Below are 27,706 nucleotides of genomic sequence, written 5' to 3' on the forward strand. Positions count from 1 at the left end.
CATGCTGGAGTGACTAGAAGTAGTATTCCTCCTTCTTGCTTGAACTTCCGCAGAACCCTGGGCAGGAGTGACACTGGAGGGAACATGTAGGGCAGCCGAAAGTTCCATGGAATTGCCAGTGCATTCACGAACGCTGCTTGAGGATCCCTTGTCCTTGATCCGAAGACCGGAGCTTTGTTATTGTGTCAAGACGCCATCAGGTCTACATCTGGTAGGCCCCACTTGTCCACTAGGAGTTGAAAGACTTCCTGATGAAGACTCCACTATCCAGAGTTCTCGTCCTGACGACTGAGGAAATCCGCTTCCAGGTTAAGGACTCCAGGAATAAACACTGCCGATATTGCTGGCAGATGGCGTTCTGCCCAACGAAGGATTTTTGACACTTCCATCATTGCCATGTGGCTTCGAATGCCGCCTTGATGGTTTATGTATGCCACCTTGGTGGCGTTGCCTGATTGTACTTGAACAGGCCTGTTCCATAGCAGAGGCAGGGCAAGAGTCAAAGCATTGAACACTGCCTGCAATTCCAGAATGTTTATCGGGAGAAGAGATTCCTCCTTGGTCCACCGACCCTAGAGAGATTGTTGCTCCATCACCGCGCCCCAACCCTGCAGACTGGTGTCCGTAGTTAGTAGGACCCAGCTGGGGATCCAGAAGGGACGGCCCCTGCTCAACTGTTGGTTCTGTAGCCACCAGCTCAATGACAGATGAACCTCCGTAGTCAAGGAGATCATTTGAGACCTGATCCGAAGAGGCAGGCCGTCCCACTTCGAAAGGATTAACCTCTGCAGAGGGCGGGAATGAAATTGAGTGTACTCTACCATGTCGAAAGCCGACACCATGAGGCCTAGAACTTGCATCGCCGAGTGCATCTACACTCTTGGGCGAGAAAGAAAGTATCTGATCTTATCCTGAAGTTTCAGGACCTTCTCCGGAGATAAGAACAGTCTTTGGCTGTGTGTGTCCAGCAGTGTCTCCAGGTGCACCATACTCCGAGCAGGGACCAGCGAGGACTTTTTCCAAGTGATGAGCCACCTGTGGGCTTGTAGGAATTGTACTGCCAGTTCCAGATGACTGAGGAGAAAATCTTGGGAGTTCTCCAGGATCAGCAAGTCGTCCAGATACAGCAGGATCCTGATTCCCTGACGACGGAGATGGGCCATCATCACGGGCATTACCTTGGTGAAGATCCGAGGGGCCGTGGTCAATCCAAATGGCATGGCCTGGAATTGATAATGTAGGTTGCCAATAGCAAACTGCAGATACTGCTGATGTGACATGGCAATAGGAATATGTCCAGGGATACCATATAGTCTTCGGGTTCCATGGCCAGTACAATAGAGCGCAGAGTTTCCTTACGCAATTTGGACACTCTCATAAATTTGTTCAATGATTTGAGGTTGAGTATAGGCCGGTAAGACCCATTTAAGTTCGGTACTAGAAACAGGGTCAAATAGTATCCTCCGCCTCTCTGGGAGAGAGGTACCGGCACTACCACACCTGTATCCAGGAGGGAACGCACAACCAAGTGTAGAGCTTGTGCTTTTAACGGATCCGAAGGGATAACCATCGAGCAGAACTGGCGAGGGGGACGTCTCTTGAAAGAGATTGCGTACCTGTGAGAGACAACTTCCCGCACCCAGGGATCTGAAGTGGTCTTTAACCAGGCCTGGGCGAACTGCAGAAGTCGGCCTCCCTCCCTTGGATCCCCCATTGAGAGGTCCACCCCGTCATGCAGCAGGCTTATCTTGTTTGGAAGCAGGCTGACGGGCGGACCAAGACTGTTTTGTTTTGGGCTTAGTGGCTTTGGAAGTACGAGCCTGTCTCTGGTACACCTGACCCTTTGTTTTTCCAGGAGTTCGAAAGGAACGAAAGGTAGTACTGTTTGCCTTTGGTGCAGAAGGATTAGTATTTGGGAGGAACGCAGTCTTAGCAGACGCCAAGTCAGTCACAATCTTATTAAGATCCTCTCCAAATAGGATGTCTCCCTTTAAAAGGGCGCACCTCCAAGGTCTTTTTGGAGTCTAGGTCCACCTTCCAGGACCTTAACCACAGAATTCAGCAAGCCAGTATAGACGTAGTAGATGCCTTGGCCGCCATTACACCTGCCTCAGAGGACGTCTCCTAATATACTGGGAGGCTGTGGTAATGTGAGACAGATATAGTCTGGCAGTGTCAGAAATATCCTGAGGCAGCTCATCCTCCAGTGCATGAACCCATGCTTCAATTCCTTTTGCGGCCCAGGAGGTTGCCGTAGTGGGTCTATGTACAGCATCAATAAGTGAGCAAATAGACTTCAGGCATCCCTCCACACGCTTATCCATTGGTTCCTTCAGTGAGGTGACAGTGGTGACAGGCAGAGTAGATGACACCACAAGACGGGCGACATGAGTCCACTGGCGGTGGAGTTTCCCTCTTGTTACTCAACTCCGCAGGGATAGGATAACGAGCTAGCATATTTTTAGACAGGGAGAATTTCTTTCCTGGAGACGACCAGGATTCCTGACGAATGTCAATTAAATGGTCAGAATGTGGTAAAACTACTTTGGTAACCTTCTGACGTTTGAATTTATCAGGTTTCTTAGATGCAGTAGTGGTATCTACCTCATCATCAATTTGTAGAATCAGCTTAATAGCCTCCACTAGGTCAGGAACATCAACCTGAGTTGTAGTTTCCTCGTCAGAAGTGACTGTATCAGTGTCTGACGGATCAGTATATTCTCCATCCTCATCAGAAGAATTATCTGAAATATTAGTGGATTGTGAGGAGGAAGCAGCCCGCTTAGATGACCCCTTGACGCCAGAAGGGCGTGGGGTAGATTTTTGTCAAACTCAGGATTGATTTAATTCTTGTATCTGGGTAGACCGAGTGTCCGCCCAGGGCAGATTAACTACAGGGACAATATGAGGCTGCAATAGCACGGGAGGTTCCACAGGGGGCGTACGATGTGTCACAAGTGTATTCAGCATACCTGAAAACGTTGCCCAAGGTGGTTCCTGATTGACCACAGGTGCTGCAGGCTGACTGGGAAATGTGTGGCACCCAGTACCTGAACCATCAGTTAAAACTTCCCCCTCAGGTAAATCCTTGGTGCAAGCACTGCATGATGCAGACGCATCCACGGATTTCCCGCCCTGTGTGGCAGACATTATAGGGAATGTAGCCTTAGAGCGTAACATTGCAATATAGCCAGACAAACACAATACCTGCAAATAACCCCCTGATTTATGAGACAGTAAATACAGGACACAAACAGAGAATTAAAGCGGTATGAGGTGACTGACTGAAATACACAGTAAGAAACACAAAACAGTATATACTGTGTAGCACTATATGCATGTATGTATGTATGTATGTGTGTGTGTGTATGTATGTGTGTATATATATATATATATATATATATATATATATATGTGTGTGTATATATAATATAATATATATATATATATATATATATATATATATATATATATATATATATATATATAACATATATGAGACCCTGAAGCACCTTGCCTCCCAGGGTACAGAATATAGTGGTAGCAATAAGTGTGATACACGAGAAGGAAGTCCACGCAGCAGCTACAGGCACACTCAGTCACAGGTACAATGCAGAAGTTATTTCAGATAAACAATAAAACTGCACTGGACTAGTAAAATTATATATATATATACATACATACATACATACATACATACATACATACATACATACATACATACATACATACATACAATTCCAGAGATTGTTTGGGTTGCCCAGGTGAGTGATAGATATCTGTAACACGTAAAGAGAAAAGTGTAAATCCAGACACGATGTAATTCAAATTATGTGAATGTGAGTGATGGAACCTGTGGTAGAACTGTGTATGTGAAAGATTGGTATAGTAATAATCCAACCCCACCTCCTTTACTATTACCAGGCCTGGAGGTGTGTGTGAATTGGAGACAGCCGTGAGACAGTGCTGCAGGGGTGGCCATGTCTGATAGTGTGAGCCAGCAGGTTGAAGTTGTTAGATATAAAGAGGTCACGGATAGAAGTTAATTTGTTACAAACAGAGCATGACTTCCATAAGGCATATTTTAGTAATTTGGAGGGTGATGGGAGACATATTTGTGAGGTTAGCTGTATTTCTATATTGCTGTGAATCAGGTGAATGTGATAGGGGTAAGTTGTGGGGGCCATATTAGCATAAAAGTCACAGATAATGAAAGGTAGTATGTATATAATAGTAATAAAGTGAATTGCAGTAGCTATTACACATTACATTATTATATTAGGGTAAACAGCACTCGCTAGTATATTTTTCAATTTTATATATATATATATATATATATATATATATATATATATATATATATATATATATATATATATATATATATATATATATATATATATATATATAATATGGATGCATATATGTGTGCATGTATGTTCCAGCATAACTCTGGAATGCCTGGAGCAATTTACACCAAATTTGGTACACATATGACTTACAATCTGGACAAAAATACTGTGGGGGTAAGACATCCCTTGGGGTGGGAGTTGGAAGGGGGTGACATGTAAAAATCCATAGTTTTCATAATAACTCTGGAATGCCTGGAGCAATTTACACAGAGGGTAGGGGCAGAGGCACCCACGGGTAAGGGGCAGAGGCACCCACGGGTAAGGGGCAGAGGCACCCACGGGTAAGGGGCAGAGGCACCCACGGGTAGGGGCAGAGGCACACACAAGTAGGGGCATAGGCACCTACAGGTAAGGACAGATGCACACACGGGTAGGGGCAGAGGCACACACCTATAATGTTAATTCCTATCATTCCTGATGATCACTCCAGAGTGCACCATACAAGACACTACAGCCTTAGCATACTGGTTAATACATTTAATTGAAAAATATAATAGCAAATGCTATATACTCAAATATAATAATATAAAATGAAATTACTACTGTTATTCACTTTAATACAATTATATACATACTACCTTTCATAATCTGTGATTTTTATGCTGATATGGTTGTTATACAATCCCTATCATATAAACTCTGTATCTTGTCTTTAAAAAAACTCTGGTTATTGTGATCATTTTAACAATGAGCTACTTGTGTATTACATATATCATTGGGAGCCAGCTTTGCAACACAGATGGCCACTCCAGGACGTTAGGGGATGATCTGAAGTAATATGAACTACAGATGTGTCCTCATATATCGTTGCTGCGTACCGCGTAGCGGGCGCCATGCAACTCGCGCCGGCTTCTTGCGTTATAAGTCCCATTATTAGTTGCGTTATAAATGCAACGTCACGTTATAATTGTAACGTGCATACTACTTTCTGTCCACCAGATGTCGCTTTTCCTAAACTGTACAGCGCATGCCTCAAATAGCCAACGGACCTTTCCTAGCATGGCCTGCTGATTGGCTGACATTTATTGTGACAAAGAACCATTAATCACTTCCCTTTTTATATAAAAAAAATCCCTTTCTACAAAATACAATGCCACGCTCCCGCCCTGTTCACTCAATTCATTTTGTCGTTACATTGTGTACTAAATCCTGATTTTATTAGCATAAACAGCTTTATTATCTTGGAAAGAATTTGAGGTTTAGTTGCTATCACATGGACAGAAATATGTAATGCACTGTACCACTGGGTCCATACCTCATTAATATGACTTCCAGATGTTCTCCATTGCTGTGCTGCCATGCTTGGCGGATTCAATCTGACTTTTCTCTGGCTGGGTCCACAGGATTATCCACAGGATAACATTGGGATATTGTCGAGCGACAGCGAAAATGGCACCAACACGGTCACGAGCTTTCTGGCCTTCCAGGATGCATTGGGGCCTCCACTATATAGTCCCGCCCACTGACTCAGTCAGATCAGTTTTTTTGCTTGGTGCGACAGGAAGCCGCATGGTCACAGGGCTGCTGAGAAAGCAGCCTCAAGTTTTCATTACTTTATTTTTATAGACTTACTGTTTTGGTTTTTGAGCGACTTCTCTTAACAGCGTTTTAAACGCATATTAGACAGAGTCGCTCCAACAATTCCCCACCGGGTCGCAACAGCGCTTACCTTCGCGGTACAGTGCTGTCTCGACGGGCGTCTGTGTCGGATGTTCTAGCAGGTCCAGCAGACGTTACCAGGCTGTGGCCGGAGCATGGGGAGACGGTGAGTCTATGGACTTCCTCTTACTAGAGGGGTCAGGACACAGCTACACTGATTTGGTGGAGACTGCAAACAGTGTGTTGATGCGCCGAACATCTCGAGTGTGACAGCGCTACGCTCTGGGGATCATAGGCGCCAGGACTAGGTGAGGCCGCGATCCTGGGAGTTTAAGTCAACAGGGGGTTTCAGACGCTCTCCTGGCCGTCCCTCCTCCGAGTTCATGGCCAGTTCCCGCGCGTCTCTCGTTTCATGAACTGAATGACCTCACTTCCGGTCAGACGCTACCACGAGGGTACTCGGTCGCAGCTTAGACGCTGCGGTTGTGTACACTGGATATAAACCCGCCCAGACCGAGTCGCAGGCCTTTAGCGTCTGCATGCACGTGGAGTCGCTCAGCGTCCGTGTCCGTTGGTGAGCGTCCGTGTCCATTATCAGTTACCAAAAGCGGCAGTGTACACCAGTAGCGTCTGAATCCACTCAGCGTCTTACAAGCGTCTTTGCTTGGATATGGAAGTGTGGTGAGTCTCCCTGTATCCCGCTCTCTGGAGGCAGGGTATACAGTACTAAAAATTCCTTCTACTTCTTAGTGTGCATTGTTAATTTTTAGTACCTATTGCATATGAGACCTGTATATTACTGTGTTTTCTGCATGTTATGTTGAAAAAATAACCAGTTAAACAGAAGTACAATTTTCCTACTTATGTATAAGTTATTATGGAGGTTGTATTCTCATATGACAATGTCTAATGCTTTTAACATGTGACTGACTGCTAGTATGCGTGCTGACTTTTCTGTGTAATGTCAGTCCTGTTCTGACCCTCAAATCAGGTGCACTGTGGTCAGATTGATTTCACCTCTATATACTGATTATAGGGTGTTTTTCAGTCACAAAATTGTGTAGTCAATATCAGAAAAAATGTCTGAGCGGCAAAAGTGATGAGGAGAATTTGTCAAGCACTCCCATAGCCCTAACATGCTTATCTTGTAAGTCAGGGGTAATTGATATGAATCAATTGGTTACTTATGAGGGTTTGTGTGCAAACTGTTTCGCTTTTCAGCGAAGTAAAAAACAGGAGTTAGTTCAACCTCCAGTAGAGCCACCATGGAATATGTTCGCAAAGACTGTCTTCAATAGCAGACAGGTTAGCTCCAGTAGCACCACCTCAAGGGTTAGGTTACACTATGAACCCATACATGCAGCTACCTTCCTATGGTTTGGTTCCAGTAGCCTCTACAAGCAACCAAGGGGCAGGTAAGACTAAGACAGATACGTCTGTATGGCAGACTACACAAGAGGATACATCGGATGATGATGCGGAAACAATAGATTCAACTCCGTATGATGATCAGTCGCAGAGCTTTAGTTCAGATGATGTAGCTGAACTCATTAATGCAGTAAAGGCTGTGCTTTCTCTGGAAGAACCAGCCAAGACAGCGTTAAAAGCAAAAGCACCTGTATTCAAACGAACAAAGTCAGTGAAAGCTGAATTTCCAGCGTCAGAGGAGTTGACGGAAATGATGGATGAGTCTTGGGCAGCGCCCGGTAAAAAGTATAAGATTCCTAGGAGATGGGATTCTTATTATCCATTTCCTGCTGGAGATTGTTCGAAGAGAGAAGTTCCTCCAAAAGTAGATGCACATGTTCTGCGACTCGTGCATAAATCTGCTTTGCCACTGTCATCTACCTCTTTGAATGATGTCACAGACAGGAGGGTAGAGAGCCTATTGAAAAATATTTTTTCTCTTGTGGGTGCAGTGGTAAGACCTGCTATGGCTTCGGCCTGGGTAGCAAAGGCAATGGGCGAATGGATAGAGGAACTAGAGAATGACATCCCCTCTCCTACTAGGGAGCAAGAGGATCGTCTTTGCCGTTTAAGACAATCTGCCCAGTATTTAGAAGAAGCAGCCATTGATGTAGGCACTGTTGCTTCTAAAGCTTCAGCCCTGGCAGTAGTCGCTCGCAGAGCAGTCTCGCTACGGACCTGGAAGGCAGATGCGGAGTCCAAGAAGGAATTGGAAGCATTGCCTTTCGTGGGTAATATATTATTTGGAAAACCTTTATCGGATATCCTAGAGTCAGCGGCTGAATCAAAGAAGGTCAGATTTCCGGCTACCTATAACCCTAAGTCCAAGGGTTTAAAATTTCGCTCATTTCGCTGGCAAAGCAAAGCGAAAGGTAAAGAGGAGCCTAAACAACCCCAGTTTAAATCCAGGGGTAGGAAGCAGTGGGCTAGCAAAAAGCCAGCTTCCAAACCTGAACAGAAACCGTCAGCCTGAAGAGACGGGCCTCCGCCTGGAGGATTCCAGGGTTGGGGGCCGACTCCTGCAATTTGCACACACATGGCAACAATCAACAACAGATGCCTGGGTGCAGAAAGTAGTATCTCAGGGGTATGGGTCCCATTCAGGAGGCAGCCTCCTCAAAGATTTTTTTGCACCAGCCCGTCTCGTATAGAGTCGAAGGCCAATGCCCTGCAAGAAGCAGTCCAAAAATTACTGCAGTCAGGTGTGATTGTCCCAGTACCTCCATTACAAAAGGGACAGGGGTATTACTCCAATCTGTTTCTAATCCAGAAACCAAATGGGTCATATCGACCAATTCTAAATCTGAAGATGTTGAACAATTACATATGGATCCCGAAGTTCCACATGGAGACGTTACGCTCCATAATGTTGGCTATGGAACCAGGAGACTATATGGTATCTCTGGATGTACGGGATGCTTACCTACATGTGCCTAAAGCACTATCACATCAGTGTTACCTCAGGTTTGCCATCCTCAAGGAACACTTCCAGTTCCAAGCTCTGCCCTTCGGGCTAGCTACAGCACCCAGGGTGTTTACCAAGATCATGGTGGTTATGGCAGCTTGTCTGCGCAAACAAGGGATAAGAATATTCCCATACCTAGACGACCTATTAATCTTAGCCCAGTCGCAAGATTTACTGTTGAGCCATCTCCAACAGACGATAGTTTGTTTACAGAGACATGGGTGGCTCATAAATTGGGAGAAGTCGTCCCTGAATCCGTCACAGCGGATGGTTCATTTGGGAGCCATATTGGATTCAGACCTACAGAGAGTTCTCTTACCAGAGAAGAAAATAGTCAAGGTGCAGGTCATGGCTCAGGAAGCGTTGCAAGCCCAGACAATGTCAGTCCATGCAGCAATGCGACAGTTGGGTCTGATGGTATCAACGTTCGACATGGTGGAATATGCGCAATTCCATTCCAGACCGTTGCAGCATCTCATTTTGACCAAATGGAATGGAAATCGTCAAACAATAAAGAAGCAGATGATAAAGATTCCAGTAAATGTAAAAAGGTCTCTAGCATGGTGGCTACAGACAGACCATTTAAACAAGGGGAGACCCTTTTGGATAAAAGAGTGGCAAGTCCTGACGACAGATGCCAGCCTACAAGGCTGGGGGGCGGTACTCGGAAGCCTATGGTTCCAGGGAAAATGGACCGCAAGGGAAAGTCGCCTGCCAATAAATCTGTTAGAAATAAGAGCCATTTACTTGGCCCTAGTTCAGGCAAAGGACAATCTACAAGGAAGACCAGTCCAGATCCGCTCAGACAATGCGACGGCAGTAGCATACCTCAATCATCAAGGAGGATCTCACAGCAAGAGTCTGATGGAGGAAGTAACTCCCATTCTAAAATGGGCGGAACTCCATCTCCCAGCATTGTCAGCAGTATTTGTCCCGGGTGTACTAAATTGGGAGGCGGATTTTCTCAGTCGGCACACCATTCAGGAAATCGAATGGGCACTACACCCAGAAGTGTTTCAGACACTGGTGAACAGAGGGGGTCTACCAGACATGGACCTTATGGCGTCTCGTCTAAACAACAAAGTTCCGAGGTACAGATCAAGAACAAGGGACCCAGGAGCGTTCCTGGTAGACGCACTGTCAGTAGGATGGAGGTTTCGGCTGGCATATCTGTTCCCTCCAAAATATCTGTTACCCAGAGTAGTGAGAAAGATAAAACAGGCAAAAGGAGCAATCATTCTAATAGCTCCAGCTTGGCCAAGAAGGCATTGGTACACAGATCTGTTGAGAATGTCCATGGAAGCACCGATACTGCTCCCTCAACGTCCAGATCTGTTAATGCAGGGTCCTTGTTGTCACAGTCATCTGGATCGCCTGTCTTTGACGGCGTGGCTGTTGAAACCTCTGTCTTAGAGGCTAAAGGATTTTCAAAGCAGGTAATCCAAACCATGCTTAGAGCAAGAAAGCCTTCTTCGGCCCGTGTATATCATAGAATATGGCAAGCCTATATTCATTGGTGTTCTGGAAAAAATTACAATCCGAGATCTTTTAAAGTAGCTAGAATTTTGGATTTCCTGCAGGCAGGATTGGATAAAGGGTTGAAGGTTGCTTCCTTGAGGGTGCAAGTCTTAGCGTTGACTGTATGGTTTCAGCAGAAGATTGCTGACCTACAGGATGTACGTACATTTTTCCAAGGAGTAGTACATATTCAACCTCCCATTTGTTCCTCCTGCAGCTCCCTGGGATTTGAATTTAGTTCTTAAATTTCTCCAGGGTCCTTTGTTTGAACCACTTGAGAGAGCGGATCTTAAGTGGTTAACGGTTAAAGTTCTTTTTTTACTGGCAATGGCGTCAGCCAGAAGAGTGTCAGATTTAGGAGCATTATCATGTAAGTCTCCTTTCCTAAGTTTTTTTCCAGACAGAGCAGTTCTCAGAACGAGATCTAGTTATCTTCCAAAGGTGGTGTCAAAGTTTCACCTGAATGAAGAGATTGTAGTCCCAGCTTTTCAGGTATCGGGACTATCTGCGGGAGAAGCGTCACTGGACGTGGTCCGGGCTTTAAAAATCTACATAGATCGTACTAGTGCCATCAGGAAAACAGATTCCCTCTTCATCCTCTACGGATTCCATAGGAGAGGTTGGCCTGCTAGTAAACAGACGCTGGCGAGATGGCTCCGAATGGTAATATCAGAAGCTTATTCTCATGCAGATCTCCCTATTCCGGCTAATGTCTCTGCACACTCTACACGTAAGGTAGGTCCTTCTTGGGCAGCACAACAGGGTGCATCAGCAGAACAGATATGTAGGGCAGCCACATGGTCTTCCATAAACACATTCATCAGACATTATGCCTTGGATACTTTTGCCTCTCATGACGCAGACTTCGGGCGAAAGGTCCTCCTGTGCAATCAGGAGCGTCCCCACCACTAAAATGGCTTTGGGAATCCCAATGTTATCCTGTGGATAATCCTGTGGACCCAGCCAGAGAAATAAACGTTATGGTAAGAACTTACCATTGATAACGTGATTTCTCTTATGTCCACAGGTATCCACAGGGATCCCACCCTGACGCATCTGATTTGAGGATCTAGACAAACACTAAAAACCTCTTCCTTCTTGTATGGAAGGGTGTGCATGTGTGTTCTTATCGCCTGTACAGGTCTCTACCTAATGTTCCTGCCTAAAATCGCTGTGGAAAGAACTGAGCTGACTGAGTCAGTGGGCGGGACTATATAGTGGAGGCCCCAATGCATCCTGGGAGGCCAGAAAGCTCGTGACCGTGTTGATGCCATTTTCGCTGTCGCTCGACAATATCCCAATGTTATCCTGTGGATACCTGTGGACATAAGAGAAATCACGTTATCAACGGTAAGTTCTTACCATAACGTTTATTTTTTTTTAATGCAAATCAGACAAAACACATCACATGTACACCAGGGGTGCTTACTCTAACCACGGTTGGCTGTGGCCTAACAAATACAGTGTCCGCCCGCAATGCGTGCACCCCCGGGTTCGATACTTAGTGGGGCACACAATTATTATTATTTTTTTATGTTTTTTTTTTTTTTTTAATGCAATAAAGTTATTTGGTGTGTTGCTACTTCCCTTCATATAAAAAAAATCCTCTTCTACAAAATACGATGCCACGCTGCCCCCCTGTTCAAGCAATTCATTTTGTCATTACACTGTGTACTAAATCCTGGATTTAATTAGCTAAAACAGCTTTATTATTTCGGAAAGCATTTGAGGTTTAGTTGCTATCAAATGGACAGAACTATGTAATGTACTGTGCCACTGGGTCCATAACTAAGGCCCACAGCAGAGAACAAGTGGGTAGTCTGATGGGATCTGGTGACATAATTTGCACTGAATCGCATCATCATAGCTCTGCCCCCCACTCTACAGTGCCTGTTTTCTTGGCACTGTAGAGCTGAGGGTGGAGCCACGATGATGAGATTGTGATGTCACGCCCCTGGACCGCCCACCTCCCTGACGACCATGCCCTGTACAACCCATCTTGCTACTGGCCACGCCCCCAGACAGCCCACCTTGCCACCAGCCACAACCCCATGTGCCTACCATGCTGCAGCAAAGTAGGCAAGCATGTGTCACAGCAGACCCTGTGGGGTCTATTTTCTAAGCCTTGGTGAGAAATAAAGTACCAGCCAATCAGCTCCTAACTGCCATGTTACAGGCTGTATTTGAAAAATGACAGCTAGGACCTTATTGGCTGGTACTTTATCTCCATCTCCTTCCACTTTATCTCTCTCCAAGGCTTAGTAAATAAATCCCACTATTTTGTCCAAATGAGTTCCTGGATTTAGATGGTTTAAATGACACTGTGGTCAATTCTGTGATTAATTTGGAGAAGCAGAGTGGAAATCTGAATCTGCTGGGGCTAGTGGTACCCACAATAGTAAGTTTTGAAAGTGGGTCTAAAACCTATATGAGGAGAAGACAGGTGACTTCGCAGCCTGTTATCAGGAGGATACCCAAGTAACTGTGAGATGTTCGCAGAAGTCTGTGGCGTAAGTTCATTCCCTGCGCCCGAAGGCAAGATAGAGTTAGTTGCCCCCCCCCCCCATTTAAGGGACACCCCCAGTCTTTGAAGGTTTTCTGCAAATTTACAGTGTCCCCTGAATGTATCTGGGGGGTGTGGGGTAGCTGCAGCAGATATTGGAGAGTGCACCCTGGCTTCTCTCTTCACGTCAGCCACAGCCGCCAGAGAAGGAAGCGTGAAGTGATGTCATGATGTCACCGTCGCGCTCCCAGTAACCCTGACAAAGTGAGAGGCGCCGTTATGTTGCCAGGCACCATGGTCTTGTTGCCCGGTGGTGCATTATAATTGTGGTAATGGTGGTCACGGATGCAAAGTGTGTGGTGGATGGTACTGCTTACCTGCTGCCAAATTTTTAAGGGTATGCCGTACCTGAGCGTACCAGCATACTTGCACCACTGTATATTACAGCTCTTCCCCCTCACATAGCTGTTCCTTCCTCACACAGGCCCCTTATTCAGCTCCTCTCCAACATGCACAGAGCACTACATTTACACAGATCCCACCAGCACATAGCTGTCCCTTCCTCACACAGACCCCCCCCCCCAGCTCCCCCCCCCCCCTTATTCAGCTCCTCTGCAACATGCACTGAGCACTACACTTACACAGATCCCCCCCACATAGCTGTCCTTTCCTCACACAGACCCCCCCAGCTTCCCCCCCTTTATTCAGCTCCTCTGCAACATGCACAGCGCACTACACTTACAGAGATCCCCCCCACATAGCTGTCCCTTCCTCACACAGACCCCCCCAGCTCCCCCCCCCTTATTCAGTTCCTCTGCAACAAGCACAGAGCACTACACTTACACAGATCCCCCCACATAGCTGTCCCTTCCTCACACAGCCCCCCCCCCCCCTTATACAGCTCCTCTGCAACATGCACTGCGCACTACACTTACACAGATCCCCCTCCACATAGCTGTCCCTTCTTCACACAGAACATAGAGAGGGGCGACCCGGCACTGGTCATAATATGGGTAATTCACATTTAATCAAGAAGAAACCAATGTTGGACAATTTTATAGATGATTCATTGGTTCAATGTCCAGCTTGGTGGTGCGCCCAGAGCCAGAAACACGTATGTCAAAAAAAGAGGAGAAGAAAGAAGGCTCTTGTGTGGGCGCACTCTTGTCAAATTGTAATCACTATTTGTGATTAACACATTAATTATTCTAATTACTGATAAAACACAGTTTTATTGAGATAAACATTAAGATCAATATAGTTGCCCATGTCCAAAATATACATAATCCAAACTGGTTATAAGGTTAAATTGATAAAATGTTCTGGTCCTGCCTCAGGAGATGAGATAGAAATGGGTGAAGACACTGAGAAGTCATACACCCATTTCACCCGGCCAGTACAGATAATCTGTATTGATAAGACCGAATTGGTCAATTAATCCATAAGTCTGTCATAGTCAAGGAAAATTATTAGCATTGACTGGACAGTACAAGGTTCTTGTTATCTGTTGCACAACTATGCCGATTACACTGGTACCTCTAACTGTATATATTGTTGGAGGACTAACTGTGGTACCTTCCCTTAAGAGAAGTAGATAGAAAAATAGATAGAAAATGGGAACAAGTGGTGATGCTGCTGTTGAAGTCACATACCACACATCATATAAAATGATTAAAGCTCTACAACACTGGGTATTCCCTGTGAGTCTCCTCTTCAGGTACTGACTCAGCCCAACACTGTTTCGCTTCCAAGATCGGACGAGATCGGGCATTAGCAGTGTGGTTTGATAGTAGAGAGTGGTCAGACTCCAATGAGAGTGCACCTATGTAAAAGAGGGTGACTGATGTTGTCACGGAAGATGCAGTGTGGATCTGCTTTTTACGTTAGGCAGGGGACATCAAATCCCACCGAAGTGGTATTGTGCCCCTGGATCATAAATGAGAGTCCACGAAAAAGAAAAAAGGTGATGAAAGTTTAAAATGTAGTATATTAATCATTAGCTATGTTTACATATAAGACTATTAGTATAAGGTTCGGAAGGTGCAATCCCAAAATTTGGTGTACTTGCATACAAAAGAAAGGATATAAGTACACTTGTACTGAAATTAAAGACAGATTGTTAATACTGGTACATACGATTAGATTGTAGTGAAAGATGCATCAAACAAAAGAATGTAATTCCTGTTATTGCAAATACTGAGATATGCATAAAAGAAGCATCAATAGATCACCATAATCACAAAAAATATGACATGAGACAGAAAATTATGAATTCTTTGTACTGGTATATACACCTCGATCTGGGTGCCAGATGCTATGTAGGAAGCTGTGGCTACGTACAGATAAATAGTTATAGCCACATAATAAAGTACCTGACCTGGATATATGCAGGGATAGAATGCTGTTTCCTGATATAGCTGCTGAGACCAGAGAGCCCAGTGTGACTGGATTGGGAATCCTGTCCGGCGGCTAGGACCATGAGTTTAAGTGCAGCAGGATAAAAAAGGACCCATTGAAATTAAGGTGAAAAACGCGTTTTACCCCTAAGGGGCTTGTTCACTTCCTGTGTCTGTCTGTAGGTAACAGGGAGGTTTAAAAACGCCTCATTGAGGCGTTTGGGCCAATCGTTACTGGAGATTGGTCATTAGTGGTTAGAGGTGCCACCTGTACTAGAGAGCGGAAAGAGCCGCTGACGTCTGCGGCTGGAGGCTCAAGGGATTGGAGGCACATTTGAAAAGACGGAATAAAATAGTAAGCGCCATTTTGAAAAAGGGCAATTGTGCCCTGAGTAGATTATTGATTGATTCATTTTATATGATGTGTGGTATGTGACTTCAACAGCAGCATCACCACTTGTTCCCATTTTCTATCTATTTTTCTATCTACTTCTCTTAATGGAAGGTACCACAGTTAGTCCTCCAACAATATATACAGTTAGAGGTACCAGTGTAATCGGCATAGTTGTGCAACAGATAACAAGAACCTTGTACTGTCCAGTCAATGCTAATAATTTTGCTTGACTATGACAGACTTATGGATTAATTGACCAATTCGGTCTTATCAATACAGATTACCTGTACTGGCCGGGTGAAATGGGTGTATGACTTCTCAGTGTCTTCACCCATTTCTATCTCATCTCCTGAGGCAGGACCAGAACATTTTATCAATTTAACCTTATAACCAGTTTGGATTATGTATATTTTGGACATGGGCAACTATATTGATCTTAATGTTTATCTCAATAAAACTGTGTTTTATCAGTAATTAGAATAATTAATGTGTTAATCACAAATAGTGATTACAATTTGACAAGAGTGCGCCCACACGAGCCTTCTTTCTTCTCCTCTTTTTTTGACCTTCTTCACACAGGCCAACACCCAGCCCCCCTTGTTCAGCTCTGCAACATGCACAGCGCACTACACTTACACAGATCCCCCCCCACATAGCTGTCCCTTCCTCACACAGACCCCCCAGCTTCCCCCCCTTATTTAGCTCCTCTGCAACATGCACTGCGCACTACAATTACACATATCCCCCCCACATAGCTCTCCTTTCCTCACACAGACCCCCCAGCTTCCCCTTATTCAGCTCCTCTGCAACATGCACAGCGCACTACACTTATACAGATCCCCCACATAGCTGTCCCTTCCTCACACAGACCCCCCAGCACCCCCCTCATTCAGCTCCTCTGCAACATGCACAGAGCACTACACTTACACAGATCCCCCCACATAGCTGTCCCTTCCTCACACAGCCCCCCCCCAGCCCTTATTCAGCTCCTCTGCAACATGCACAGCGCACTACACTTACACAGATCCCCCTTCACATAGCTGTCCCTTCTTCACACAGGCCAACACCCAGCCCCCCCCCTTGTTCAGCTCTGCAACATGCACAGCGCACTACACTTACATAGATCCCCCCCACATAGCTGTCCCTTCCTCACACAGACCCCCCAGCTTCCCCCCCTTATTCAGCTCCTCTGCAACATGCACTGCGCACTACACTTACACATATCCCCCCCACATAGCTGTCCTTTCCTCACACAGACCCCCCAGCTCCCCCTTATTCAGCTCCTCTGCAACATGCACAGCGCACTACACTTACACAGATCCCCCCCCCACATAGCTGTCCCTTCCTCACCCAGCCCCCCCCTTGTTCAGCTCTGCAACATGCACAGCGCACTACACTTACATAGATCCCCCCCACATAGCTGTCCTTTCCTCACACAGACCCCCCAGCTTCCCCCCTTATTCAGCTCCTCTGCAACATACACTGCGCACTACACTTACACATAACCTCACCACATAGCTGTCCTTTCCTCACACAGACCACCCAGCTCCCCCCTTATTCAGCTCCTCTGCAACATGCACAGCGCACTACACTTATACAGATCCCCCCACATAGCTGTCCCTTCCTCACACAGACCACCCAGCTCCCCCCTTATTCAGCTCCTCTGCAACATGCACAGCGCACTACACTTACACAGATCCCCCCCACATAGCTGTCCCTTCCTCACACAGACCCCCCCCAGCTTCCCCCCCTTATTCAGCTCCTCTGCAACATGCACTGCGCACTACACTTACACATAACCCCCCACATAGCTGTCCTTCCCTCACACAGACCCCCCAGCTCCCCTTATTCAGCTCCTCTGCAACATGCACTACACTTATACAGATCCCCCCACATAGCTGTCCCTTCCTCACACAGACCCCCCAGCACCCCCCTTATTCAGCTCCTCTGCAACATGCACTGCGCACTACACTTATACAGATCCCCCCACATAGCTGTCCCTTCCTCACACAGACCCCCCAGCACCCCCCTTATTCAGCTCCTCTGCAACATGCACTGCGCACTACACTTATACAGATCCCCCCCACATAGCTGTCCCTTCCTCACACAGACCCCCCAGCACCCCCCTTATTCAGCTCCTCTGCAACATGCACTGCGCACTACACTTATACAGATCCCCCCCACATAGCTGTCCCTTCCTCACACAGACCCCCCAGCACCCCCCTTATTCAGCTCCTCTGCAACATGCACAGCGCACTACACTTACACAGGTTCCCTCCGATAGCTGCCCCTTCCTCACACAAACCCACCCCCTAGCTCTCCCCCCTCTCTTATTGAGCTCCTCTGCAACATGCACAGTGCACTACACATACACATCCCCCACACTCCTCCCCCACAGGACAGTCCCATGCTCTCGCACTACACACATATATACAGCTGTCCCCCAAACAGTTCCCCCACCCCCTTCCCAGCTAGCCTCCCCTCAAACACATAAATTGCTCCAATCCACCACGCTCACAAACACTGATCTTCTGATATGCTTCCCTGTCCCCTTGAGTCCGACTCACTGCCAGAGAGGTTAGGATCACCTGCTGAAACATACTGTAGAGATTGAGATCAGTGCCTCCATACTGGGGGCATGGTGTGGGCGTAGTGGGAGACGCGAGCGCCACTCCACCCACACCACGCCTCATGTACGGGTGCACTGATCTCAGACAGTCTTTCAATACTCTATAAACTCAGCAGGTGACCCGCCCCCCGTCCGGACTGCTGAAAGAGGAACATAAAGTAGGCAATCGTTGGCAAACAGCGGAGCACTGGAGGAGGTGCCCCTTTAAGGCTGGCGCCCGGCGGCGACCGACTCCATTGCCTCCAGTATTTCTGCCACTGGCAGGAATGTGACCCATGGCTGTTTGGAGACCAGGCAACTGGGAGGTAAGGCAGTAGTGTGAATACCTCTGTGCCAGAACTTGTGGTGAGTTGGGTCCCACATCATTGAGTCTAGGGAACGGTACAAGTTTTTTTTTTTTGGTTAGCCCCCTTAAAGGAGTTTACTATAATGATAAATGAGGAATGTTCACACAAAGGGGTAGTATATTAGGTTTACTAGAGTCAGCCTGTGTGGTCAAATAGAAGTTTTCAGTAATAACCATGCACTTAATTTGTTATGCATGTCACTCTTTTGAGCAGGCTAGGGAGCCAGGGTTAATGGCCTCTGTGTTTCCATTTGATTCTCCAATGGAAAATATTGTGTAGAGTTTTGCTGAACATGCAGCTCACAACCTCCTATCATTATCTTCAGGAGCTGAACCCAAGGTGAAAGGTGAGACAGTGCAGCCCATACCTGTCACAAACACTGACAGAGTTGGTAGATGAGTACCTCACTCAGTCTCATAGGGAAGGTAGGTGCTGCAGTTGGCATATAGCCTATAGGCAAATGCAGGGGGGGGGGGGGGGGTTCCACTTGCCCAGAAAACCCCCTTCCCCACATGCTGGCCAGCGGCCAATACGTTCAGCATATAGGGCAGAATGGAGCTGCTACACATACCTTTGTGGCAGCATATTTTCCTACCAAGTCCACTGTGTGTGTCTGTGGATCTGAGTGCCCAATCATTGCAAAAGAGAGAGAATCTGGTGAGTGGCTTACTGTTATCATTGGGCCTGCATAGGTCTGAAATACCATATTACATGAACTGCACTTTGTTTGGGGCAGACTATAGTTTCCTTCATGGGCTGGCGACTATTTCACTAAAATAAACTCTTGGAAACACCCCCCAGAAATCCTGTGTTTGCACCTTTAGCCATAAGATATTGCCCTAATCTGACTCTTTCATCTCCCAGGCAGCCCAGGAAGCTGGTAATTAATAAAACAAGGTCACCTTAAATACTCATTAATAAATTTAGTTGTGCTTTTAAACATATTCATGCGTGAAGGAACTCTTGGTTATTTTGGTAACGCTACATTTAAAGGTGGATATTATTAGGATAACAATATAAATGATTACTGTAAGTTGAGATAAGCGGTTTGGTTTTGATTAACCCTCACATGGCAGACTAGCATTTGCACAAATCTGGAAAATAATCGCAAAAGCGAATGCAACTGCGTCTACATCTAAGACTGTAGAGCAGTTTGGAAATGCCTGCCATAAAGGAACTACACTGCCACAGAATCCCGGGGGTAAATTTACTAAGATGGCAGTTCTATTTAAGATGGGATGTTGCCCATAGCAACCAATCAGATTCTACTTCTCATTTATCTAGCACCTTCTAGAAGATAATACCTGGAATTTGATTGGTTGCTATGGGCAACATCCCAACTTAAATAGAACTCCCATCTTAGTAAATTTACCCCCCCCTGTGTGTATGATGGCAGGAATGCAAGCTCAAGTTGTCCTGTATACACAATCACATGCCACTGTTTTCTTGTACAAGCTTTATGCAGTGTTATTGTTATTAACAAGCCATCTGTGCGATTGTTCACAGATAACACTGTATATAACACATACTGCTGTAAAAATAACATATACTGTATTATGGAGAGGAGGAACTTTGTTTATGGAAATGATAAAGAACCCTGTCATAACACTGCAGTTTGTACAATTGTTGTATAGAATTAAGTATTATTGTATCATATTACAACGAACAAACCGCAAAGCTGCATTTTATATATTATTCTATTGTTAGCATAATAAAGGTATGGGCCTAAGGGAAAAGTGCTGTATTCTTGTCCAAAATGAGCTTGGCTTGGGTGTGGTATAACTTGTCCTGATTTTCCATCTGTGAATGTTGGCAGATATGTGCATAGAAAAACAAACATCCAGCATGCTCTGGTAGCAGGTAAATGAATGTAAGTAAAAACCCTCGAGTCAACAAGATAATACATGGGGTGAGTCACATTATTATGACCACCTCCTAAATTTAACGTCAGCAGCGTGTAGCCCATGAAGTACGTCACGGCTTGGAGGGTATATAAGGTGTGTGATAGGCCATCTGCACACATATCACTCATTGCTGTCATGGAGGAGAGAAGGGAAAGAGGGGACATGATAGAAACTTTCAAATATACCAAAGGTTTTAACAAACCTCAGGAGGGAAACATTCTACAAAGGAAGAGGAGTATTAGAAATCGAGGACATACACTGAAACTGGAGGGAGGCAGGTTCAGGGGAAATTTAAGGAATAATTACTTCACAGAAAAGGTAGTGGATAAGTGGAATAGCCTCCCATCAGAGGTGGTAGAGGATAAGACTGTAGAGCAACTTAAACATGCTTGGGATAGGCATATGAATATCCTTACAAAGAATTAAGGTTCAAAAAGGGTTGAGATTGCCTAAAGGATAAAAAAAAGGGGCAGACTAGTTGGGCCAAGTGGTTCTTATCTGCCGTCAAATTCTATGTTTCTATGGGTAAAAAGGGCGATTTATCCGAGTTGTAAAAAGAGATAATTGTTGGTTTTCAGGCCAAGAGGGGCAGTATTTCTGAAACAGCACAGTTTGTGAACTGTTCGTGTGCTGCTGTGGTGAAGGTGTATCGTGACTGGACAAATGGCACCATTGCAAATAACTGATGTGGAAACTGTGTGACATTGATGTGAGAGGTGAAAGTTGTCTATGAAGGGGCGTGAGGGCTGACCAACATGCTACAGTGGAGCAGCTCACTGTCAAAACTAAGCTGGGGGCTACCTGACATGTGTCTAAAATTACATTTCAGCAAACCCTGCTGCGTATGGTGCTCCGAATCGGTTGCTCTGGCTATTAGCTGGTGGTCATAATAATGTGACTCGATCGTGTCTAATGTAAGATGTTCTTAAATACATAGTTAATAATGGGACACAAATAAGAAACAAATGTTAATGCAATGCAACAATATTTTTGCCATATGAGGAAAACAATTCATCCCTGGCCTCATACTAGCATTTGGAAATCTCTGGATCAACATAGTGTGTATGTGTGTCCAGGTATGGGTCGTTGGGTAGACACAACTTAGGTCGACAGTCATTAGGTCGACCATGGAAGGTCGACATGCATTAGGTTTTTATCGCATTTCCATGTACAAAGCCCTTGATTCCCGAGCTTCAGTGCGGAGGGTAAGGACAGCTTTTGACCTGTAGATGTACATGTGGAATGTCGACTTAATATACCACTTCCCAAGGGATATATTTGCTGAAAGTCGATGTTTGTTCGATTTTGTGTTTCAGGGTCTAAATCACTTAAATCGTTTAAAAAATAAAAATAAAATAATTATCTGTTAGTAAATATTGATTTTAGACCATGAAATACAAAATCGACCAAACATCGACCCGGATCGACTTTTCGTTAATTAACCCCTAAATCCCACATTTACTAACAGATGATTTTTTAATTTCTTTTAAAAGGATGTCAAAAATCATCTGTTAGTAAATATGCGATTTAAAACAGAAATCACAAAATTGACCCAAATCGACTTTTAGTAAATATACCCCCAACAGATGTGTAGCTGACATCTGAAGCTAGGACTATAGTAAAATCAGGTTCTTAAAGGTTATTCTGTAAAATCAGATTGTCTGATATGTTTGTAGAAATAAAGCTACACTTTTTTAAGTGAACGTATAAAAGGTGCTACTATATGTTTTGACTGTTGTTTTATAGGATATTAGTTTACCATTTTTTTTTAAAGTTCTTGAGAAATAACAGCAATGCACAGTATTGTACATAAATATATATACCAAGAGATTACACTGTATATAATATTAAACTTCTGTGAGATTTGTTATCATGAAGCAATGGAACTTAACTAAATGCAAGTGTGGTAAATAGAAAAAAAAAGTGTGAAAGGTACATTAGATTGACTTGTATGGATTTATCATAGGGAGATTTAGAAAAAAAAAATGAGAAAAGTTGTTTGAGTGAAGAATGGAAAACCAAGGTCCCTAAAAGTGACAGGCAGTCCTTACTCTCCAACTCCCTGCATTTAGCAAACTTTCACCCTGTCATTACACTGAAACGAAAATGAGACTATTTCCATTGGCCAGCTGGATGAATTCTTGCAATGGTGCAGAAATTCTGGGTATATGCTGGGATATATAGGTCATCATCATATTCTAAGCTCTCCTGACATAAGACCAGTAAACAATGCACAAGCTTCTTAATTAGGCACTGCTGTTAAAAGTGTAGAAATCAGTAAAATTATATCATTTAAAAACATTTGACATGTGGACTGGTCTAAGCCAATGTTTGTCATCAAGGCTGTAAGTTAATGGTCCATTTAAAAAAAAAAAATAATGCTGCAAAAACCTAATGAACAGTAATACTAAATGTAAAGAAAGTAGAAGTGTTTCATTATTTTTTGCTATATTTGGCTTAAAAATAAATCACATATCAATTGTTAACTCTACTATCTCATCACATTACAGTACAGTACTGTGTATACAAACCAAAACTTCATCTCTTTCTTATGTTGATATGTAAACATAGAAGGTTAACAGCAGATTGTGTCATTCACCTTTCCACATGCGGTTATCTCGATTTATTTATTTTGACGTGTGTAGTACACCTTTCACTTGTGTACTCATGCTTACCTCATCCATAAACCCAAATCGTAGCTTATTGTTTGTGAATTTCTTCATCTATTTGTCATCCAGTCCCACAACAAAACTGCTCCCTTTAACCTGTGATTACCTTTGATCAGCAGCTGAATGTGACATGTGATGATATTATCAAGATATTAATAAGCACTCTCCAGGAAGATCACTATAAATAGTATTCATGTCATACCACTTCATCTTTCCTGAAAGCCGTTCTGTGTCCCTTCAAGAGACAGCAATGATCAGGCAACTTTTTTCACATTAATTTTTCATGAGGTGACAATGGTGCGTACTGGCCACTCCCCATAAGTGATGGCCTAAAGATATGACACAGTGGGGAACATGGCACAGCGAAAAACAGTATGTGCAGCACCGCTCGGACATGGATTGGGCCACAGGCCAGTCATTGAAAGAACAGGGATGACCATCAGTTGGTGAAACCATAGATTGTCATTCATTGCATAGGTGACAACTATCGATGGTCATCCCTAGAGTGGGGCAGTGACAGTGCCACCCACACAGCACTACGCTCTGTCGCACACCCCTAGTTACGGCCCTGCAGTGTAGGTTGTACTATTTCTATCATCAATGTTGCCATCCATGCTTACAGCCGATGGCATAAAACCATAGATGGACAAACCATGTTGTACTACCAATCAGGAACAAGGATGGGGCAGTGCTTAGTTATGCACCTGGAATACAACTCGTTGTTGCATTTCTGCCCTTGATGGCAAACCATTCATGGTTGCTAACAATCGATGATCGCTCATGGTATATCTTCATTTGCATTCATCAAGTGTCCTATATAAGATAGCTCATAATAACTCAGAATACTCTTTAAGGCAAAGGTGGACAATAAGTGGTCCACCAGCTGCTGTTGGATACAAATCCCAGCATGCCCTGCCACAGTTTTTGCATGCCCTGAAAACGAAACTGTAGCAGTGCATGCTGGGATGTGTAGTCCTAGTCCCAACCAGCTGGAAGGCTGCTTATTGCCTACCCCTGCTTCAAGGAAAGCACTAAAAAATATTGTTATTAGCACAGTACTGCAAGTCACAGGCTGGTCATGCTATTGAGGGGGAATAAGTTGATCATTTACAGCTGTGTTATGGAGGACCTTTTTCTAAATGTTATGTTTTGTTCCAGCATGAGAGGTCACATTTCATTTGCTTATAAAACAGGAGTAAAGTCACCCTGAGACATTACTAGACCCTCACCACGCACACAGACAACCCTGACATACCTGCTTCTCACACACACTTTCCTTCCCAATGACTCATTGTGTCCTTGATGCAGGCTGAATCTAGATTTTGGAAGGGGTGTGAGAAAGCAGGCAATCCTGATTGGCTACTAGTTACTGTACCTGCCCTGCTCTTATCACGCGGGGTTACTTGGTTAACACACTGATGGCTGTAAACAGATGCAAATATATATATATATATATATATATATATATATATATGTGTGTATTTTTTTCTGCAGTTGCACAATAGTTACTTCTTTGTGTGCAACTGCTTCATTAGACATTGTTTCTGTGTGTGACAGATTGAGGTGTTTGACATGAAACTTCTCGTAATACAGCTTTTTCATTCTTTATATAGCAACTTCAAATACATTTTCACACATAACTTTCACTGAAGGGATATTCTTTAGAAATGCCAAATTTGGAAAAAACCATAGTTGCCGACTTTTGGGCTGCTCTCTCCGGGGGGGGCGGGGGAGGGGGGGGGGGGGGGTAAGCCACGCTGCTAATGCTATATTAGTGTAAATTATGAATAATATGCATTTTGTGAAATGTGCTCAGTCCCAGGTATATTATGATCCCGGCAGCTCTGAATATTTAATTGCCTGATTTAAATGGATGCAATTTATATGTCTTTTTTTTTTTTATGTCAGAAATTGCACTATCAACGCTATGGGGGGTATCCAATTAGCCGTGGTAATTTACTGCAGCTAATTTGTTCGCCAGGGTGTATCCAATTAGCCCCGATAAGATGGAGCTTATCCCTGGTGCCGGCACTTATCAGGATTATGCTTCACATTCCTCAGGCACAATGCATAATCCGCGATAAGTGCCCCCTAGACCCGCGATAAGTGCTGCGATAATACATAGGTCCGCGGCTTTTCGCAGGATCTATGTATTTTCGCACAAAAAAATTGGTGTTTTTTTCGCAGGACTTAACTGGATATGGTTGGTAAAAAAAAACCATGAAAAACGCCAATTTTTTTCGTGGCCACCCTGAACCCCTTTGAGGTCTATTCGTGAAGCAGTGAAAAGAGTGGAGAAGTAAGCCAGTGCAGAAGTTGCCCATGGCAACCAATCCGCATTAAAGTAACATTTATCAAGTGCATTCTAGAAAATTATACGTAGCAGCTGACTGGTTGCCATGGGCAACTTCTCCACTGGCTCACTTCTCTGCTCTTCTCACTGCTTTATGAATAAACCCCATATAAGCAGCAATGCAGCTGATTGATGTAGGGAATTGATCTGACCAGTGGCGGAACTACCACCAGTGCAAGCGGTGCCTTGCACTGGGGTCCGCCACTGTGAAGGGACCCAAAGCCGGCGGCATGTAATGACTCAAACTGACACATTACATGCCACCTGCCGCTGTCTGCTGCCGCTGGAGAGGAGAGGAGGAGAACACAGGGACGCAGCCAAGGGGGGGCAGGAGGGGGACTAGGGAGCCGCAGCAGTGCAATCTAATTGGTGGAGGCACCGCTGCAGCTGTCCCTCTCCTTCCACACAGGCTGGCCGCCGCCGCTGTGAATGCTGGGATGCACTCCCTCATCACAGCGGCGGCGGCCAGCCTATGTGAAAGGAGAGTGACAGCTGCAGTGGCGCCTCCACCAATTACATTGCGCTGCTGCGGCCCCCTCCTCCTTCTCCCCTGCCCGGAATCTGCCAGAAGCTGCGCCGAGGAGCCTGTGAGCCAGCGGAGACAGTAATCTGTTCTGTCTGTCTGTCTGTCTGCCATAATGTGTAAAAAGGAGACGCTGTCTGCCGTTATATGTAAAAAGGGGACGCTGTCTGCCGTAAAAGTGTAAAAAGGGGATGCTGTCTGCCGTAATGTGTAAAAAAGTGGACGCTGTCTGCCGTAATGTGTAAAAAAGGGGACGCTGTCTGCCGTAATAGTGTAAAAAGGAGACGATGTCTGCCGTAATGTGTAAAAAGGGGACTTGGTCTACCGTAATGTGTAAAAAGTGGACGCTGTCTGCCATAAGGTGTAAAAATTAAAAAAGGGGACGCTGTCTGCCGTAATGTGTAAAAAAGGGGACGCTGTCTGCCGTAATAGTGTAAAAAGGAGACGATGTCTGCCGTAATGTGTAAAAAGGGGACTTGGTCTACCGTAATGTGTAAAAAGTGGACGCTGTCTGCCATAAGGTGTAAAAAAGGGGACGCTGTCTGCCGTAATGTGTAAAAAATGGGACGCTTTCTGCTGTAATGTGTAAAAAGTGGACGCTGTCTGCCGTAATGTGTAAAAAATGGGACACTGGGGGTAATTCCAAGTTGATCGCAGCAGGAAATTTTTTAGCAACTGGGCAAAACCATGTGCACTGCAGGGGAGGCAGATATAACATGTGCAGAGAGAGTTAGATTTGGGTGGGTTATTTTGTTTCTGTGCAGGGTAAATACTGGCTGCTTTATTTTTACACTGCAATTTAGATTACAGATTGAACACACCCCACCCAAATCTAACTCTCTCTGCACATGTTATATCTGCCTCCCCTGCAGTGCACATGGTTTTGCCCAGTTGCTAAAAAATTTCCTGCTGCGATCAACTTGGAATTACCCCCACTGTCTGCATTAATGTGTACAAAGGGGACACTGTCTGCCGTAATGTGTAAAAAATGGGACGCTGTCTGCCATAATGTGTAAAAAGGGGACGCTGTCTGCCGTAATGTGTAAAAGGTGGATTCTGTCTGCCGTAATGTATAAAAAGGGGAATCTGTCCGCCGTAATGTGTAAAAAGGGCTCTACCTGGTGTAGTGGTGCTACTGTGCGGCGTAATTTGAATTGAATAATGGAGACTACTGTGCACCGTAATATAAATTGGTATTATTTTGTCTCCACACCCCTTCCCCATGAAGCCGTGCCCCTATATCCTTTGCGCGCGCCCGTGGCGCGCACTGCCCCTATTTTACATGAGGTTTCTTGTACACAGCGCTAAAATGTCCAGTTATGGCACTGTTGCCAGGTATCCATTTCCCTGGCCCTGAGCAGGTCACCCTCACCAGATCCTCTCCAGCACAGTCCCCCCATTGCATCCAAATAATCACCCCCCCTCTCCACATCCTAAATCTAAGATACATCCACATCTTAAACCTGAACGGATTCCATCTGTATGTGTATCCCACACAGTATGATCCAAAATTCAGGGACAGGGAGA

General features: G+C 44.9%; 1 protein-coding gene and 1 pseudogene across 1 annotated transcript in view; one reads left to right on the forward strand and one right to left on the reverse strand.

The window, feature by feature from the left end:
- Nucleotides 1-27,706, forward strand: part of SLC43A1 (solute carrier family 43 member 1) — a 228,194-nt gene that overhangs the window by 62,116 nt on the left and 138,372 nt on the right. The gene's annotated exons all lie outside the window — the stretch shown is intronic.
- On the reverse strand, nucleotides 14,641-14,759 carry LOC134897872 (5S ribosomal RNA; annotated as a pseudogene).

Source organism: Pseudophryne corroboree, chromosome 3 (genome assembly GCF_028390025.1).
Source record: "Pseudophryne corroboree isolate aPseCor3 chromosome 3, aPseCor3.hap2, whole genome shotgun sequence".
NCBI lineage: Eukaryota > Metazoa > Chordata > Amphibia > Anura > Myobatrachidae > Pseudophryne > Pseudophryne corroboree.